Below are 20,313 nucleotides of genomic sequence, written 5' to 3'. Positions count from 1 at the left end.
GGGTGGGTGGTTGGTTTCAGAGAGATTCTGGGATGGCTGGAGGGTCAGAGAGTGTGGGATGGGTGGTGGGTAAAAGAGAGATTGTGGGGTGGGTGGTGGGTCAGAGAGATTATGGGATGGGTGGTGGGTAAAAGAGAGATTGTGGGGTGGGTGGTGGGTCAGAGAGATTGTGGGATGGGTGGTGGGTCAGAGAGATTGTGGGATGGGTGGTAGGTCAGAGAGATTGTGAGGTGGGTGGTGGGTCAGAGAGAATGTGGGGTGGGTGGTGGGTTACAGAGAGATTCTGGGATGGGTGGAGGGTCAGAGATTGTGGGATGGGTGGAGAGTCAGAGATTGTGGGATGGGTGGAGGGTCAGAGAGATTGTGGGATGGGTGGTGGGTTACAGAGAGATTGTGGGATGGGTGGTGGGTCAGAGATTGTGGGATGGGTGGTGGGTCAGAGAGATTGTGGGATGGGTAGTCGGTCAGAGAGAGATTGTGGGGTGGGTGGTGGGTCAGAGAGAATGTGGGGTGGGTGTTTGGTTACAGAGAGATTCTGGGATAGTTGGAGGGTCAGAGATTGTGGGATGGGTCGTGGGTCAGAGAGATTGTGGGATGGGTGGTGGGTCAGAGAGATTGTGGGATGGGTGGTGGGTCAGAGAGATTGTGGGGTGGGTGGTGGGTCAGAGAGAGATTGTGGGATGGGTCGTGGGTCATACAGATTGTGGGATGGGTGGTGGGTCAGAGAGATTGTGGGATGGGTGGTGGGTCAGAGAGATTGTGGGGTGGGTGGTGGGTCAGAGAGATTGTGGGATGGGTCGTGGGTCATAGAGATTGTGGGATGGGTGGTGGGTCAGAGAGTGATTGTGGGATGGGTGGTGGGTCAGAGAGATTGCAGGATGTGTGGTGGGTCAGAGAGATTGTGGAGTGGTTGGTTGGTTACAGAGAGATTCTGGGATGGGTGGTGGGTCACAGAGAGATTGTGGGATGGCTGGTGGGTCAGAGAGATTGTGGGATGGGAGGTGGGTAAGAGAGATTGTGGGGTGGGTGGTGGGTCAGAGAGAGATTGTGGGATAGGTGGTGGGTCAGAGAGATTGTGGGATGGGTGGTGGGTCAGAGAGATTGTGGGATGGGTGGTACGTCAGAGAGGTTGTGGGATGGGTGGTCAGTCAGAGAGATTGCTGGATGGGTGGTGGGTCAGTTAGATTGTGGGGTGGGTGGTGGGTTACAGAGAGATTCTGGGATGGGTGGAGGGTCAGAGATTGTGGGATGGGTGGAGAGTCAGAGATTGTGGGATGGGTGGAGGGTCAGAGTGATTGTGGGATGGGTGGTGGGTTACAGAGAGATTGTGGGATGGGTGGTGGGTCAGAGATTGTGGGATGGGTGGTGGGTCAGAGAGATTGTGGGATGGGTAGTCGGTCAGAGAGAGATTGTGGGATGGGTAGTGGGTCAGAGAGAGATTGTGGGGTGGGTGGTGGGTCAGAGAGAATGTGGGGTGGGTGTTTGGTTACAGAGAGATTCTGGGATAGTTGGAGGGTCAGAGATTGTGGGATGGGTCGTGGGTCAGAGAGATTGTGGGATGGGTGGTGGGTCAGAGAGATTGTGGGATGGGTGGTGGGTCAGAGAGATTGTGGGGTGGGTGGTGGGTCAGAGAGAGATTGTGGGATGGGTCGTGGGTCATACAGATTGTGGGATGGGTGGTGGGTCAGAGAGATTGTGGGATGGGTGGTGGGTCAGAGAGATTGTGGGGTGGGTGGTGGGTCAGAGAGATTGTGGGATGGGTCGTGGGTCATAGAGATTGTGGGATGGGTGGTGGGTCAGAGAGAGATTGTGGGATGGGTGGTGGGTCAGAGAGATTGCAGGATGTGTGGTGGGTCAGAGAGATTGTGGAGTGGTTGGTTGGTTACAGAGAGATTCTGGGATGGGTGGTGGGTCACAGAGAGATTGTGGGATGGCTGGTGGGTCAGAGAGATTGTGGGATGGGAGGTGGGTAAGAGAGATTGTGGGGTGGGTGGTGGGTCAGAGAGAGATTGTGGGATAGGTGGTGGGTCAGAGAGATTGTGGGATGGGTGGTGGGTCAGAGAGATTGTGGGATGGGTGGTGCGTCAGAGAGGTTGTGGGATGGGTGGTCAGTCAGAGAGATTGCAGGATGGGTGGTGGGTCAGTTAGATTGTGGGGTGGGTGGTGGGTCAGAGAGATTGTGGGATGGGTGGTGGGTCAGTTAGATTGTGGGGTGGGTGGTGGGTCAGAGAGGTTGTGGGGTGGGTGGTCAGTCAGAGAGATTGCCGGATGGGTGATGGGGATTCTCAAACCCAGATCTCAAACATTTTGTGATCTTTACTATTCCCTGTGGAGTTGTGCAGACCCCAAGGAAGCTTAGCAGCTTCCATCCCACACAGTGCAGTTCCTGTAGAAAGTTGTTAGAATAGGGCCGAGAGGATGGAGTATTGGACATATTATTAGGAGGGAGAGCTGTTGTGGAGTGACCTGGTCGTGGGAGGTGCCTGGTGTGGAAAGTGCCCGGCTTTGGCTCGAGAGATTCTGGCAGTTTTGGCAGTTGGATAGTGCAATCAAGAATTGAATAGCAGTTGATTGGCAATCAAGATCAAAAACAAAGAGTAGCGATTAACGGGTCCCTTTCGGAATGGCAGGCTGTGACCAGTGGGTACCGCAAGGTTCAGTGCTGGGGCTGCAGCTGTTTACAATATAAATTAATGATTTAGATGAAGGATTAAAAGCAACATTAGCAAATTTGCTGAAAAAGCTGGGTGGCAGTGTGAAATGTCAGGAGGATGTTATGAGAATGCAGGGTGACTTGGACAGGTTGGGTGAGTGGGCAAATGTATGGCAGATGCAGTTTAATATGGATAAATGTGAGGTTATCAACTTTGGTGGTAAGAACAGGAAGGCAGATTACTATCTAAATGGAGTCAAGTTAGGAAAAGGGGAAGCACAACGAGATCTAGGTGTTCTTGTACATCAGTCAATGAAAGCAAGCATGCAGGTACAGCAGGCAGTGAAGAAAGCTAATGACATGCTGGCCTTTATAACAAGAGGAATTGAGTATAGGAGTAAAGAGGTCCTTCTGCAGCTGGACAGGGCCCTGGTGAGACCCCACCTGGAGTATTGTGTGCAGTTTTGGTCTCCAAATTTGAGGAAGGACATTCTTGCTATTGAGGGAATGCAGCGTAGGTTCACAAGGTTAATTCCCGGAATGGCGGGACTGTCATATGTTGAAAGATTGGAGCGACTGGGCTTGTCTACACTGAAATTTAGAAGGATGAGAGGGAATCTGATTGAAACATATATTATTAAGGGATTGGACACGCTGGAGGCAGGAAGCATGTTCCCACTGATGGGTGAGTCCAGAACTAGAGGCCACAGTTTAAAAATAAGGGGTAGGCCATGTAGAACAGAGATGCGGAAAAACTTTTTCACCCAGAGAGTGGTGGATATGTGGAATGCTCTGCCCCAGAAGGCAGTGGAGGCCCAGTCTCTGGATGCATTCAAGAGAGAGTTAGATAGAGCTCTTATAGGTAGCGGGGTCAAGGGATATGGGGAGAGGGCAGGAACGGGGTACTGATTGTGTATGATCAGCCATGATCACAGTGAATGGTGGTGCTGGCTAGAAGGGCCGAATGGCCTACCCCTGCACCTACTGTCTATTGTCTTACCTGGGAAAGTGGAGATGCTCCGTGCCTCCCTCCCACATTCCAGGTTTGTAAGGGTGACTCAGTCTTGGGGAGAAGAGATCCTGAAAATACAGAGTAACACATACACAAAAGAAATATAGAAACATAGAAAACCTACAGCACAATACAGGCCCTTCGGCCCACAAAGCTGTGCCGAACATGTCCCTACCTTAGAAATTACTAGGCTTACCTGTAGCCCTCTATTTTTCTAAGCTCCATGTACCTATCCAAAAGTCTCTTAAAAGACCCTATCATATCCACCTCCACCACCGTTGCCCGCAGCCCATTCCACACACTCACCACTCTCTGAGTAAAAAACCTTACCCCTGACATCTCCTCTGTACCTACTCCCCAGCACCTTAAACCTGTGCCCTCTTGTGGCAACCATTTCAGCCCTGGGAAAAAGCCTCTGACTATCCACATGATCAATGCCTCTCATCATCTTGTACACCTCCATCAGGTCACCCCTCATCCTCCGTCACTCCAAGGAGAAAAGGCCGAGTTCACTCAACCTATTCTCATGAGGCATGCTCCCCAATCCAGGCAACATCCTTGTAAATCTCCTCTGCACCCTTTCTATGGTTTCCACATCCTTCCTGTAGTGAGGTGACCAGAACTGAGCACAGTGCTCCAAGTGGGGTCTGACCAGGGTCCTATATAGCTGCAACATCACCACTTGGCTCCTAAATCCAATTCCATGATTGAGGAAGGCCAATACACCGTACGCCTTCTTAGCCACAGAGTTACCATTAATACTATATTCTGCCATCAGATTTGACCTACCAAAATGAACCACTTCACACTTATCTGGGTTGAACTCCACATCTGCCACTTCTCAGCCCAGTTTTGCATCCTATCAATGAACCGCTGTAACCTCTGACAGCCCTCCACACTATCCACAACACTCCCAACCTTTGTGTCATCAGCAAACTTACTAACCCATCCCTCCACTTCCTCATCCAGGTCATTTATAAAAATCACAAAGAGTAGGGGGTCCCAGAACAGTTCCCCTGAGGCACACTACTGATCACTAAACTCCCGTTCTTCGATATCCCTGTTACTATTGGGCGGCCTATAAAAAACACTCAGTAAAGTTATTGACCCCCTTCCTGTTCCTACCCTCCACCCACAGAGACTCCGTTGACAATCCCTCCATGGTGTCCACCTTTTCTGCAGCCGTGACACTATCCCTGATCAGCAGTGCCGCGCCCCCACCTCCTTTGTCTCCCCCCGCCCCCGTCCTTTCTGAAACATCTAAAGCCCAGCACTTGAAGTAACCATTCCTGTCCCTGAGCCATCCAAGCCTCTGTAATGGCCACCACATCATATCTCCAAGTACTGATCCACGCTCTAAGCTCATCTGCTTTGTTCACAACACTCCTTGTGTTAAAATAGACACACCTCAGACCTTCGGCCTGAGCTCGTCCCTTCTCTATCACCTGCCTATCCTCCCTCTCTCACTGTCTACAAGCTTTCACTATTTGTGAGCCAACCTCCTCTTCCCCAGTCTCTTCAGTTCTGTTCCCACTCCCCAACAATTCTAGTTTAAACTCTCCCCAGTAGCCTTAGCAAACCTCCCCGCCAGGATATTGGTCCCCCTGGGATTCAAGTACAACCCGTCCTTTATGTACGGGTTACACCTGCCCCAAAAGAGGTCCCAATGATCCAGAAATCTGAATCCCTGCCCCCTGCTCCAATCCCTCAGCCAGGCATTTATCCTCCACCTCAGTCTATTCCTATACTCACTGTCGCGTGGTACAGGCAGTAATCCTGAGATTACTACCTTTGCAGTCCTGCTTCTCAACTTCCTTCCTAATTCCCTGTTGTTTTTTTTCAGGACCTCTTCCCTTTCCCCCCCCCTATGTCATTGGTACCAATATGTACCACGACCTCTGGCTGTTCTCCCCCACACTGCAGGGTATCGTGGTAATCTGAAACATCCTGGACCCTGGCACCTGGGAGGCAAACTACCATCTGAGTTTCTTTCCTGCGTCCACAGAATCGCCTGTCTGACCCCCTGACTATAGAATCCCCTATCACTACTGCCTTCCTCTTCCTTTCCCTACCCTTCTGAGCACAGGGCCGGACTCTGTGCCAGAGGCACGGCCATTGCCACTTCCCCTCAAACAGGAGTACTTATTGTCCAGGGGTACAGCCACAGGGGTACTCTCTAGTACCTGACTCTTCCCCTTCCCCCCTTCTGACTGTGACCCACCTATCTGCCTCCCGTGGCCCCGGAGTGACCACCTGCCTGTAACTCCTCTCTATCACCTCCTCACTCTCCCTGACCAGGCGAAGGTCATCGAGCTGCAGCTCCAGTTCCCTAACCTGGTCCCTCAGGAGCTGCAGCTCGGCGCACCTGGCACAGATGTGGCCGTCCTATGCTGGAGAAAATCAGCAGGCCAGGCAGCATTTATGTTGAGGAGTAAAGAGTTGGGCCAAGACTGGAAAGGAAGGGGGCAGAGGCCAGAAGAAGGTGTGGAGGGGTAGGAGTAAATAGTGACAAGCTATTGTTGGTGTTGGAGGTGAGGACTCGTCCTCGGACTGTAACAAGTGAAGCCAATCATTATCTTTGTGAATGAATAAACAGTCGGCGTTTCAGGCTGACTCCTGAGGCCTGAAACATCGACTGTTTATTCCTCTCCATAGACGCTGCCTGCCCTGCATTGTGTGTGTTTCCAGCATCTGCTCAATCTCTCATGACTATGATCTTTACTTTTTCTGCTGTGAGGGGCCGCGTGGGGAAGTCCTTTGGGTGATGGACGATAATCGTGGCAGGACCGACAGGGAGACTCCAGTGAGGAACTGATTCCAAAAGTTTTGATGCCACTGTCCTCTGGGCTTTCGGCTCGGGCTGTGGGGGATGGGTCAAATAGCTGCAGAACTGGTTTATCAGCTTTGCGTTCACAAGGCGTGTCTTGAGTCCTAGAACACTACAGCTCAGAAACAAGTCCTTCAGCACATCTAGACTGTCACCTGCCTATTGACCACATCGCCTCCCACCCACATATCTACCTGGACTTCTGAATGCTGAAATTGGCCCCACATTCACCAGTTCGTTCCACAATCACATCGCCTGAATGAAGATCTCCCTCAGGTTCACCTAAAGCAGTTCACCTTTCACCCCTAACCCATGACCTCTAGTTCTAGTCTCACCCAGCCTCAGTGGAAAAAGCCTGCTTGTATTTCTCCTATCGACACCCCTGATAATGTTGTCTATCAAGTCTTCCCTCACCCTCCGATGCTCCAGGGAATAAAGTCCTGACCTACTCAACCTTCCCCTGTAACTCAAGACCTGGCCAGATCCTAGTAAATATTCTCCACACTCCTTCAGTCTTTCCTCTAGGTAGCTGGCCAGAACTGCACGCAATGCTCCAATTACACAGCAACTACTGTGGCTGAGGGAAGGCTGCTGAGGAACTAGGGTGGTGGAATCTCCCTTGCCTCGGTCTCCACCCTGCACCACTGATCTGGCACTGCTTATACGAGTGTGTCGCTCCCACGGGACAGGGTGCCGCAGAGAGAGGGTCATATGGTGGGCGGTGACACAGAACAAGGCTGATACTGACAGACGGTCACACTGGGGAGGGGTGGTACAGAGGGAGGGTCACACTGTGGGAGGAGTGGTACAGAGGGAGGGTCACACTGTGGGAGGGGTGGTACAGAGGGTGAGTCACACTGTGGGAGGGGGGGGTACAGAGGGAGGGTCACACTGTGGGAGGGGTGGTACTGAGGGAGGGTCACACTGTGGGAGGGGTGGTACAGAGGGTGAGTCACACTGTGGGAGGGGTGGTACAGAGGGTGTCACACTGTGGGAGGGGGGGTACAGAGGGTGAGTCACACTGGGGAGGGGTGGTACAGAGGGTGTCACACTGTGGGAGGGGTGGTACAGAGGGTGAGTCACACTGTGGGGGGGGTACAGAGGGAGGGTCACACTGTGGGAGGGGTGGTACTGAGGGAGGGTCACACTGTGGGAGGGGGGTACTGAGGGAGGGTCACACTGTGGGAGGGGGGTACAGAGGGAGGGTCACACTGTTGGAGGGGGGGTACAGAGGGTGAGTCACACTGTGGGAGGGGTGGTACAGAGGGTGAGTCACACTGTGGGAGGGGTGGTACTGAGGGTGAGTCACACTGTGGGAGGGGGGGTACAGAGGGAGGGTCACACTGTGGGAGGGGTGGTACATAGGGTGAGACACACTGTGGGAGGGGTGGTACAGAGGGTGAGTCACACTGTGGGAGGGGGGGTACAGAGGGAGGGTCACACTGTGGGAGGGGGGTACAGAGGGTGAGTCACACTGTGGGAGGGGTGGTACAGAGGGAGGGTCACACTGTGGGAGGGGTGGTACTGAGGGAGGGTCACACTGTGGGAGGGGGGGAACAGAGGGTGAGTCACACTGTGGGAGGGGTGGTAAAGAGGGTGAGTCACACTGTGGGAGGGGTGGTACTGAGGGAGGGTCACACTGTGGGAGGGGGGGTACAGAGGGTGAGTCACACTGTGGGAGGGGTGGTACAGAGGGTGAGTCACACTGTGGGAGGGGGGGTACAGAGGGAGGGTCACACTGGGGGAGGGGGGGTACAGAGGGTGAGTCACACTGTGGGAGGGGTGGTACAGAGGGAGGGTCACACTGTGGGAGGGGTGGTACCGAGGGAGGGTCACACTGTGGGAGGTGTGGTACCGAGGGAGGGTCACACTGTGGGAGGGGTGGTACCGAGGGAGGGTCACACTGTGGGAGGTGTGGTACTGAGGGAAGGTCACACTGGGAGGGGTGGTACAGAGGGAGGGTCACACTGTGGGAGGGGTGGTACTGAGGGAGGGTCACACTGTGGGAGAGGTGGTACGGAGGGAGGGTCACACTGTGGGAGGGGTGGTACTGAGGGTGAGTCACACTGTGGGAGGGGTGGTACTGAGGGAGGGTCACACTGTGGGAGGGGGGTACAGAGGGTGAGTCACACTGTGGGAGGTGTGGTACAGAGGGTGAGTCACACTGTGGGAGGGGGGGTACAGAGGGAGGGTCACACTGTGGGAGGGGGGGTACAGAGGGTGAGTCACACTGTGGGAGGGGTGGTACAGAGGGAGGGTCACACTGTGGGAGGGGTGGTACCGAGGGAGGGTCACACTGTGGGAGGTGTGGTACCGAGGGAGGGTCACACTGTGGGAGAGGTGGTACGGAGGGAGGGTCACACTGCGGGAGGGGTGGTACTGAGGGAGGGTCACACTGTGGAGGGGTGGTACTGAGGGAGGGTCACACTGTGGGAGGGGTGGTACTGAGGGAGGGTCACACTGGGGAGGGGTGGTACGGAGGACTGGTCACACTGTGGGAGGGGTGGTACAGAGGGAGGGTCACACTGTGGGAGGGGGGTACTGAGGGAGGGTCACACTGTGGGAGGGGGGTACAGAGGGAGGGTCACACTGTTGGAGGGGGGGTACAGAGGGTGAGTCACACTGTGGGAGGGGTGGTACAGAGGGTGAGTCACACTGTGGGAGGGGTGGTACTGAGGGTGAGTCACACTGTGGGAGGGGGGGTACAGAGGGAGGGTCACACTGTGGGAGGGGTGGTACATAGGGTGAGACACACTGTGGGAGGGGTGGTACAGAGGGTGAGTCACACTGTGGGAGGGGGGGTACAGAGGGAGGGTCACACTGTGGGAGGGGGGTACAGAGGGTGAGTCACACTGTGGGAGGGGTGGTACAGAGGGAGGGTCACACTGTGGGAGGGGTGGTACTGAGGGAGGGTCACACTGTGGGAGGGGGGGAACAGAGGGTGAGTCACACTGTGGGAGGGGTGGTAAAGAGGGTGAGTCACACTGTGGGAGGGGTGGTACTGAGGGAGGGTCACACTGTGGGAGGGGGGGTACAGAGGGTGAGTCACACTGTGGGAGGGGTGGTACAGAGGGTGAGTCACACTGTGGGAGGGGGGGTACAGAGGGAGGGTCACACTGGGGGAGGGGGGGTACAGAGGGTGAGTCACAATGTGGGAGGGGTGGTACAGAGGGAGGGTCACACTGTGGGAGGGGTGGTACCGAGGGAGGGTCACACTGTGGGAGGTGTGGTACTGAGGGAGGGTCACACTGTGGGAGGGGTGGTACTGAGGGAGGGTCACACTGTGGGAGAGGTGGTACGGAGGGAGGGTCACACTGTGGGAGGGGTGGTACTGAGGGTGAGTCACACTGTGGGAGGGGTGGTACTGAGGGAGGGTCACACTGTGGGAGGGGGGTACAGAGGGTGAGTCACACTGTGGGAGGTGTGGTACAGAGGGTGAGTCACACTGTGGGAGGGGGGGTACAGAGGGAGGGTCACACTGTGGGAGGGGGGGTACAGAGGGTGAGTCACACTGTGGGAGGGGTGGTACAGAGGGAGGGTCACACTGTGGGAGGGGTGGTACCGAGGGAGGGTCACACTGTGGGAGGTGTGGTACTGAGGGAGGGTCACACTGTGGGAGAGGTGGTACGGAGGGAGGGTCACACTGCGGGAGGGGTGGTACTGAGGGAGGGTCACACTGGGGAGGGGTGGTACTGAGGGAGGGTCACACTGTGGGAGGGGTGGTACTGAGGGAGGGTCACACTGGGGAGGGGTGGTACGGAGGAATGGTCACACTGTGGGAGGGGTGGTACAGAGGGAGGGTCACACTGTGGGAGGGGTGGTACTGAGGGAGGGTCACACTGTGGGAGGGGTGGTACTGAGGGAGGGTCACACTGTGGGAGGGGTGGTACAGAGGGTGAGTCACACTGTGGGAGGGGTGGTACTGAGGGTGAGTCACACTGGGGAGGGGTGGTACTGAGGAAGGGTCACGCTGTGGGAGGGGTGGTACTGAGGGAGGGTCACGCTGTGGGAGGGGTGGTACTGAGGGAGGGTCACACTATGGGAGGGGTGGTACTGAGGGAGGGTCACACTGTGGGAGGGGTGGTACTGAGGGGGAGTCACGCTGTGGGAGGGGTGGTACTGAGGGAGGGTCACACTGTGGGAGGGGTGGTACTGAGGGGGAGTCACACTGTGGGAGGGGTGGTACAGAGGGTGAGTCACACTGTGGGGGGGGTACAGAGAGAGGGTCACACTGTGGGAGGGGTGGTACTGAGGGAGGGTCACACTGGGGAGGGGTGGTACAGAGGGTGAGTCACACTGTGGGGGGGGTACAGAGAGAGGGTCACACTGTGGGAGGGGTGGTACTGAGGGAGGGTCACACTGTGGGAGGGGTGGTACCGAGGGTGAGTCACATTGTGGGAGGGGTGGTACAGAGGGTGTTACACTGTGGGAGGGGTGGTACAGAGGGTGAGTCACACTGTGGGAGGGGGGTACAGAGGGAGGGTCACACTGTGGGAGGGGTGGTACAGAGGGTGAGTCACACTGTGGGAGGGGTGGTACCAAGGGAGGGTCACACTGTGGGAGGGGTGGTACCGAGGGAGGGTCACACTGTGGGAGGGGTGGTACAGAGGGTGAGTCACCCTGTGGGAGGGGTGGTACAGAGAGAGGGACACACTATGGGAGGGGTGGTACAGAGGGAGGGTCACACTGTGGGAGGGGCGGTACTGAGAGAGGGTCTCACTGTAGGAGGGGTGGTACAGAGGGAGGGTCACACTGTGGGAGGTGTGTTACTGAGGGAGAGTCACACTGTGGGAGGGGTGGTACTGAGGGAGGGTCAGACTGTGGGAGGGGTGGTACAGAGGGTGAGTCACATTGTGGGAGGGGTGGTACAGAGGGTGTTACACTGTGGGAGGGGTGGTACAGAGGGTGAGTCACACTGTGGGAGGGGTGGTACTGAGGGAGGGTCACACTGTGGGAGGGGTGGTACAGAGGGTGAGTCACACTGTGGGAGGGGTGGTACTGAGGGAGGGTCACACTGTGGGAGGGGTGGTACAGAGGGTGAGTCACACTGTGGGAGGGGTGGTACTGAGGGAGGGTCACATTGTGGGAGGGGTGGTACCGAGGGAGGGTCACACTGTGGGAGGGGTGGTAGAGAGGGTGAGTCACACTGTGGGAGGGGTGGTACCGAGGGAGGGTCACACTGTGGGAGGGGTGGTACCGAGGGAGGGTCACACTGTGGGAGGGGTGGTACCGAGCGAGGGTCACACTGTGGGAGGGGTGGTACAGAGGGAGGGTCACACTGTGGGAGGGGTGGTACAGAGGGTGGGTCACACTGGGGAGGGGTGGTACAGAGGGTGAGTCACACTGTGGGAGGGGTGGTACTGAGAAAGGGTCACACTGTGGGAGGGGTGGTACAGAGGGTGAGTCACACTGTGGGAGTGGTGGTACTGAGGGAGGGTCACAATGTGGGGAGGGATTGTCACACTGTACTCTGCTGTGAACTTTCTCCACCTGTGAAGTTTCTCCTGTCAGATCTCTCCCTGACAGCTCACTCTGCCTCTCAGTTCTCACCTTCTGTCAGCTGTCCCTGCCTGTGAGCTCTCTCTCTGCCTGGAAACCTTCTCCTCTCGGAGCTCTCTGCCTGACAGCTCTCCACCTGTCAGCTCTCTCTGCCTGTCTCACCGGTCACCACTCTGCCTGTCAGCTCTCTCTGCCTGTCTCACCTGTCACCACTCTGTGCCTGTCAGCTCTCTCTGCCTGTCTCACCTGTCACCACTCTGTGCCTGTCAGCTCTCTCTGCCTGTCTCACCTGTCACCACTCTGTGCCTGTCAGCTCTCTCTGCCTGTCTCACCTGTCACCACTCTGTGCCTGTCAGCTCTCTCTGTCTCTCACCTGTCACCACTCTGTGCCTGTCAGCTCTCTCTGTCTGTCTCACCTGTCACCACTCTGTGCCTGTCAGCTCTCTCTGCCTGTCTCAGCGGTCACCACTCTGTGCCTGTCAGCTCTCTCTGCCTGTCTCACCTGTCACCACTCTGTGCCTGTCAGCTCTCTCTGCCTGTCTCACCTGTCACCACTCTGTGCCTGTCAGCTCTCTCTGTCTGTCTCACCTGTCACCACTCTGTGCCTGTCAGCTCTCTCTGCCTGTCTCACCTGTCACCACTCTGTGCCTGTCAGCTCTCTCTGTCTCTCACCTGTCACCACTCTGTGCCTGTCAGCTCTCTCTGTCTGTCTCACCTGTCACCACTCTGTGCCTGTCAGCTCTCTCTGTCTGCCTCACCTGTCACCACTCTGTGCCTGGCAGCTCTCTCTGCCTGTCTCACCTGTCACCACTCTGTGCCTGGCAGCTCTCTCTGCCTGTGTCACCTGTCACCACTCTGTGCCTGTCAGCTCTCTCTGTCTGTCTCACCTGTCACCACTCTGTGCCTGTCAGCTCTCTCTGCCTGTCTCACCTGTCACCACTCTGTGCCTGTCAGCTCTCTCTGCCTGTCTCACCTGTCACCACTCTGTGCCTGTCAGCTCTCTCTGCCTGTCTCACCTGTCACCACTCTGTGCCTGTCAGCTCTCTCTGCCTGTCTCACCTGTCACCACTCTGTGCCTGTCAGCTCTCTCTGTCTCTCACCTGTCACCACTCTGTGCCTGTCAGCTCTCTCTGTCTGTCTCACCTGTCACCACTCTGTGCCTGTCAGCTCTCTCTGCCTGTCTCACCTGTCACCACTCTGTGCCTGTCAGCTCTCTCTGCCTGTCTCACCTGTCACCACTCTGTGCCTGTCAGCTCTCTCTGCCTGTCTCACCTGTCACCACTCTGTGCCTGTCAGCTCTCTCTGTCTGTCTCACCTGTCACCACTCTGTGCCTGTCAGCTCTCTCTGCCTGTCTCACCTGTCACCACTCTGTGCCTGTCAGCTCTCTCTGCCTGTCTCACCTGTCACCACTCTGTGCCTGTCAGCTCTCTCTGCCTGTCTCACCTGTCACCACTCTGTGCCTGTCAGCTCTCTCTGCCTGTCTCACCTGTCACCACTCTGTGCCTGTCAGCTCTCTCTGTCTCTCACCTGTCACCACTCTGTGCCTGTCAGCTCTCTCTGCCTTTCTCACCTGTCACCACTCTGTGCCTGTCAGCTCTCTGTGCCTGTCTCACCTGTCACCACTCTGTGCCTGTCAGCTCTCTCTGCCTGTCTCACCTGTCACCACTCTGTGCCTGTCAGCTCTCTCTGCCTGTCTCACCTGTCACCACTCTGTGCCTGTCAGCTCTCTCTGCCTGTCTCACCTGTCACCACTCTGTGCCTGTCAGCTCTCTCTGCCTGTCAACTTTCTCCTCTGTGAGCTCTCTCCATTTATGAACTCTTTCCTTCTGTCAGCTTTCTGCCTTTGAACTTTCTGCTTCTGTGAGCTCCCTATGCTTGTGAGTTGTCAGCATTTACTGTAACACGTCCCTTCCAGGAACAGCAAATCTGTAAAGAGGAATTTGGCACTTCAGTTTCGTTCTTACTGAACACAGCCTTGCTCTGAAGTCAAATGAACTCTCAGGGACGGGAGAGTGCTGAGAATCAGAATCCGGTTTATTATCACCCACACGTGTCGTGAACTTAGTTACCTTAGCAGCTGCAGTTCAATGCAATGCCTGATATAGAAGGCAGCAGAAATATAAAAAAAATTGTTACTGTTATTCAGGGAGTGTCTGCAGAAGATTGTCACCCAGGAGCCTCGCCCCAGCAGGTGCAGGGCAGCAGGGAGGCAGGAACAGAGGGGGCAAATGAGGGAATAAGAAATCTCAAGGAGATTGGACCGAGACAGCATCAGTCAGTGTTGGTTTGAACACAGTACAGAGATGTTAGGAGGAATCAGGGTATTAAATCCTGTCAGCCACAAATTGTGCCATTGCCGTCCTACCCATCTACCCTCTGCCCTGTCCACCTCCGTGCAAGTGTTGTACTAGACTGTTCCCCGTACAACTCACCCCGCTCCACCCGCCGACAGGACATCACCTCACTCACTCACCATAAATCTTTCGGCCTTGGCTCATTTGAAAATTACTTCCTTCTGACTTCTTGATTGCGTCACATTAAAATTTCAAGAATTTATTATCAAAGTATGAAAAGTATGAAAACACACCACCCTGAGATGCAGTTTCCTGCAGGTCTTCAGAAATCCAATTGTATTTATGAAGAATTTTACATTAACAGACTGACAAGAAATTAATGTGCAGAAGTTTACCAATTATGCAAATAAGTTCAAAGTTCAAAGTATATAATCGAACTCTACACGGTTTGGTTTGCTTTGCATGATTTACTTCGACCCCACGAACAGCGCCAACTGGAGTCAATTCGGAAAGTCCAGGATAGGTATATGACAAAGAAAAAGAAATATTCCAAGGGCAGGATGACCCAACATGGGAAGTGAAATACAGCTTCGAAGCAAACGAGAGGGCAGGTAATTGAGCAAAAATTTCTGCAAGGTTAGAGGACTGGGAAGTTTATAAAAATCAACAGAAGCCATACGGAGAGAAAAGATGAAATAAGAAGGTAAACTAGCCAATAATATCAAAGAGGATACCAAAAGTTTATTTGAGATACATAAAGTGTAAAAGAGGGACGAGACTGTGTAAGACAAGCCAGAAAGGCAGGAAGCACAAGTGATTGTTGTTACCATCACTAGTGAGAAGTTGGGGAAACAGGAAGATCTGAAGGTAGATAAGTCACCTGGACCAGATGCTGTACAGCCCCGGGATTCTGAAAGAAGTGGCTGAAGAGATTCTGGAAGATTAGTAATGATCCTTCAAGAATCATCGGATTCTGGCATGGTTCTGGAGGACTGGAAAATTGCAAATGTCACTCCACTCTCTTGCTCTCTCTCTCTCTCTCTCTTCCTCAATCTCTCTCTCCACCCCCTCACTCCCCATCTCCTCTCTCTCTCTCCCTTTTCCTCCTCTCTCTCGCTCTCTCCCCCCTCACCACTCCCCACAACTCTCAACCCCTCCAGAGGGAGGTTTGGAAGATGTCTCTCTCCCCTGATATTTCGGACGATGGAAAAACCCACTCGCTCTCTGGTTTCCACTTTGCACTCTACTTCCTGGTCGGTCCACTTCCGGGTCGCATTTTGGGCACCTTTCAATCGGGCTGAGCCGAAACGCCGTCCTTAAACTCGTTTCCTTCCTCGGCAATTTCCCATTTGTTTTTACTGGGGGGGGGGTGATGTTGTTCCTGTCTGTACCGTTTGTTGTCAGTGAGGGGGGGGGGGTGATGTTGTTCCTGTCTGTACCGTTTGTTTTCAGTGGGGGGGGATGATGTTGTTCCTGTCCGTACCGTTTGTTTTCAGTGGGGGGGGTGATGTTGTTCCTGTCTGTACCGTTTGTTTTCAGTGAGGGGGGGTGATGTTGTTCCTGTCTGTACCGTTTGTGTTCAGTGGGGGGGGTGATGTTGTTCCTGTCTGTACCGTTTGTTTTCAGTGAGGGGGGGGTGATGTTGTTCCTGTCTGTACCGTTTGTTTTCAGTGGGGGGGTGATGTTGTTCCTGTCTGTACAGTTTGTTTTCAGTGAGGGGGGGGGGTGATGTTGTTCCTGTCTGTACCGTTTGTTTTCAGTGAGGGGGGGGTGATGTTGTTCCTGTCTGTACCGTTTGTTTTCAGTGAGGGGGGGGTGATGTTGTTCCTGTCTGTACCGTTTGTTTTCAGTGGGGGGGGGGTGATGTTGTTCCTGTCTGTACCGTTTGTTTTCAGTGAGGGGGGGGTGATGTTGTTCCTGTCTGTACCGTTTGTTTTCAGTGGGGGGGGGTGATGTTGTTCCTGTCTGTACCGTTTGTTTTCAGTGAGGGGGGGGTGATGTTGTTCCTGTCTGTACCGTTTGTTTTCAGTGAGGGGGGGGTGATGTTGTTCCTGTCCGTACCGTTTGTTTTCAGTGGGGGGGGGGTGATGTTGTTCCTGTCCGTACCGTTTGTTTTCAGTGGGGGGGGGGGTGATGTTGTTCCTGTCCGTACCGTTTGTTTTCAGTGAGGGGGGGGTGATGTTGTTCCTGTCTGTACATTTGTTTTCAGTGGGGGGGGGTGATGTTGTTCCTGTCTGTACCGTTTGTTTTCAGTGGGGGGGGTGATGTTGTTCCTGTCTGTACCGTTTGTTTTCAGTGAGGGGGGGGTGATGTTGTTCCTGTCTGTACCGTTTGTTTTCAGTGAGGGGGGGGTGATGTTGTTCCTGTCTGTACCGTTTGTTTTCAGTGGGGGGGGTGATGTTGTTCCTGTCTGTACCGTTTGTTTTCAGTGGGGGGGGGTGATGTTGTTCCTGTCCGTACCGTTTGTTTTCAGTGAGGGGGGGGTGATGTTGTTCCTGTCTGTACCGTTTGTTTTCAGTGGGGGGGGTGATGTTGTTCCTGTCCGTACCGTTTGTTTTCAGTGAGGGGGGGTGATGTTGTTCCTGTCTGTACCGTTTGTTTTCAGTGAGGGGGGGTGATGTTGTTCCTGTCTGTACCGTTTGTTTTCAGTGAGGGGGGGTGATGTTGTTCCTGTCTGTACCGTTTGTTTTCAGTGAGGGGGGGTGATGTTGTTCCTGTCTGTACCGTTTGTTTTCAGTGGGGGGGAGGTGATGTTGTTCCTGTCCGTACCGTTTGTTTTCAGTGGGGGGGGGTGATGTTGTTCCTGTCTGTACCGTTTGTTTTCAGTGAGGGGGGGTGATGTTGTTCCTGTCTGTACTGTTTGTTTTCAGTGAGGGGGGGGTGATGTTGTTCCTGTCTGTACCGTTTGTTTTCAGTGAGGGGGGGTGATGTTGTTCCTGTCTGTACCGTTTGTTTTCAGTGGGGGGGAGGTGATGTTGTTCCTGTCCGTACCGTTTGTTTTCAGTGAGGGGGGGTGATGTTGTTCCTGTCTGTACCGTTTGTTTTCAGTGAGGGGGGGTGATGTTGTTCCTGTCTGTACCGTTTGTTTTCAGTGAGGGGGGGTGATGTTGTTCCTGTCTGTACCGTTTGTTTTCAGTGAGGGGGGGTGATGTTGTTCCTGTCCGTACCGTTTGTTTTCAGTGAGGGGGGGTGATGTTGTTCCTGTCTGTACCGTTTGTTTTCAGTGAGGGGGGGGGGTGATGTTGTTCCTGTCTGTACCGTTTGTTTTCAGTGAGGGGGGGGTGATGTTGTTCCTGTCTGTACCGTTTGTTTTCAGTGGGGGGGGGGGTGATGTTGTTCCTGTCTGTACCGTTTGTTTTCAGTGGGGGGGGGGGTGATGTTGTTCCTGTCTGTACCGTTTGTTTTCAGTGAGGGGGGGTGATGTTGTTCCTGTCCGTACCGTTTGTTTTCAGTGAGGGGGGGTGATGTTGTTCCTGTCTGTACCGTTTGTTTTCAGTGAGGGGGGGGGTGATGTTGTTCCTGTCCGTACCGTTTGTTTTCAGTGAGGGGGGGGTGATGTTGTTCCTGTCCGTACCGTTTGTTTTCAGTGGGGGGGGGTGATGTTGTTCCTGTCTGTACCGTTTGTTTTCAGTGGGGGGGGGGTGATGTTGTTCCTGTCTGTACCGTTTGTTTTCAGTGAGGGGGGGGGGTGATGTTGTTCCTGTCCGTACCGTTTGTTTTCAGTGAGGGGGGGGTGATGTTGTTCCTGTCTGTACCGTTTGTTTTCAGTGAGGGGGGGTGATGTTGTTCCTGTCTGTACCGTTTGTTTTCAGTGAGGGGGGGGGGTGATGTTGTTCCTGTCCGTACCGTTTGTTTTCAGTGAGGGGGGGTGATGTTGTTCCTGTCTGTACCGTTTGTTTTCAGTGAGGGGGGGGTGATGTTGTTCCTGTCTGTACCGTTTGTTTTCAGTGAGGGGGGGTGATGTTGTTCCTGTCTGTACCGTTTGTTTCAGTGAGGGGGGGTGATGTTGTTCCTGTCTGTACCGTTTGTTTTCAGTGAGGGGGGGTGATGTTGTTCCTGTCTGTACCGTTTGTTTTCAGTGAGGGGGGGTGAAGTTGTTCCTGTCTGTACCGTTTGTTTTCAGTGAGGGGGGGTGATGTTGTTCCTGTCTGTACCGTTTGTTTTCAGTGAGGGGGGGTGAAGTTGTTCCTGTCTGTACCGTTTGTTTTCAGTGGGGGGGGGGTGATGTTGTTCCTGTCTGTACCGTTTGTTTTCAGTGAGGGGGGGTGATGTTGTTCCTGTCTGTACCGTTTGTTTTCAGTGGGGGGGTGATGTTGTTCCTGTCTGTACCGTTTGTTTTCAGTGAGGGGGGGTGATGTTGTTCCTGTCTGTACCGTTTGTTTTCAGTGAGGGGGGGTGATGTTGTTCCTGTCTGTACCGTTTGTTTTCAGTGAGGGGGGGTGATGTTGTTCCTGTCTGTACCGTTTGTTTTCAGTGAGGGGGGGGGTGATGTTGTTCCTGTCTGTACCGTTTGTTTTCAGTGGGGGGGGTGATGTTGTTCCTGTCTGTACCGTTTGTTTTCAGTGGGGGGGGGTGATGTTGTTCCTGTCTGTACCGTTTGTTTTCAGTGGGGGGGGGTGATGTTGTTCCTGTCCGTACCGTTTGTTTTCAGTGAGGGGGGGTGATGTTGTTCCTGTCCGTACCGTTTGTTTTCAGTGAGGGGGGGGGGTGATGTTGTTCCTGTCTGTACCGTTTTGTTTTCAGTGAGGGGGGGTGATGTTGTTCCTGTCTGTACCGTTTGTTTTCAGTGAGGGGGGGTGATGTTGTTCCTGTCTGTACCGTTTGTTTTCAGTGAGGGGGGGGGTGATGTTGTTCCTGTCTGTACCGTTTGTTTTCAGTGAGGGGGGGTGATGTTGTTCCTGTCTGTACCGTTTGTTTTCAGTGAGGGGGGGGGTGATGTTGTTCCTGTCCGTACCGTTTGTTTTCAGTGAGGGGGGGTGATGTTGTTCCTGTCTGTACCGTTTGTTTTCAGTGAGGGGGGGTGATGTTGTTCCTGTCCGTACCGTTTGTTTTCAGTGAGGGGGGGGTGATGTTGTTCCTGTCCGTACCGTTTGTTTTCAGTGGGGGGGGGTGATGTTGTTCCTGTCTGTACCGTTTGTTTTCAGTGGGGGGGTGATGTTGTTCCTGTCTGTACCGTTTGTTTTCAGTGGGGGGGTGATGTTGTTCCTGTCTGTACCGTTTGTTTTCAGTGAGGGGGGGTGATGTTGTTCCTGTCTGTACCGTTTGTTTTCAGTGAGGGGGGGGTGATGTTGTTCCTGTCCTGTACCGTTTGTTTTCAGTGAGGGGGGGTGATGTTGTTCCTGTCTGTACCGTTTGTTTTCAGTGAGGGGGGGTGATGTTGTTCCTGTCTGTACCGTTTGTTTTCAGTGAGGGGGGGTGATGTTGTTCCTGTCCGTACCGTTTGTTTTCAGTGAGGGGGGGTGATGTTGTTCCTGTCTGTACCGTTTGTTTTCAGTGAGGGGGGGTGATGTTGTTCCTGTCTGTACCGTTTGTTTTCAGTGAGGGGGGGTGATGTTGTTCCTGTCTGTACCGTTTGTTTTCAGTGAGGGGGGGTGATGTTGTTCCTGTCCTGTACCGTTTGTTTTCAGTGAGGGGGGGTGATGTTGTTCCTGTCTGTACCGTTTGTTTTCAGTGAGGGGGGGGGTGATGTTGTTCCTGTCTGTACCGTTTGTTTTCAGTGAGGGGGGGGTGATGTTGTTCCTGTCTGTACCGTTTGTTTTCAGTGAGGGGGGGGTGATGTTGTTCCTGTCTGTACCGTTTGTTTTCAGTGAGGGGGGGTGATGTTGTTCCTGTCTGTACCGTTTGTTTTCAGTGAGGGGGGGGTGATGTTGTTCCTGTCTGTACCGTTTGTTTTCAGTGAGGGGGGGGTGATGTTGTTCCTGTCTGTACCGTTTGTTTTCAGTGAGGGGGGGGTGATGTTGTTCCTGTCCGTACCGTTTGTTTTCAGTGAGGGGGGGTGATGTTGTTCCTGTCTGTACTGTTTGTTTT

The 20,313-nt window shown here is 54.1% G+C and overlaps 1 long non-coding RNA gene across 1 annotated transcript in view; it reads right to left on the bottom strand.

Annotated features, from left to right (window-relative positions):
* LOC132387573 (uncharacterized) overlaps positions 1-14,601 on the bottom strand; it is a 35,786-nt gene extending 21,185 nt beyond the window's left edge. Inside the window, exons 1-2 of the long non-coding RNA XR_009509935.1 lie at positions 14,466-14,601; positions 3,654-3,733 (exon numbers count right to left, since the gene is read on the bottom strand). This is a non-coding gene — a long non-coding RNA (uncharacterized LOC132387573). The remainder of the gene's footprint in view (positions 1-3,653; positions 3,734-14,465) is intronic.
* Positions 14,602-20,313: the final 5,712 nt, after the last annotated feature.

The sequence above is a fragment of the Hypanus sabinus genome, unplaced genomic scaffold, assembly GCF_030144855.1.
Source record: "Hypanus sabinus isolate sHypSab1 unplaced genomic scaffold, sHypSab1.hap1 scaffold_1992, whole genome shotgun sequence".
Lineage (NCBI taxonomy): Eukaryota > Metazoa > Chordata > Chondrichthyes > Myliobatiformes > Dasyatidae > Hypanus > Hypanus sabinus.
Note: the sequence above shows the minus strand (reverse complement) of the source record. Positions and strands in the feature narration are given on the sequence as shown.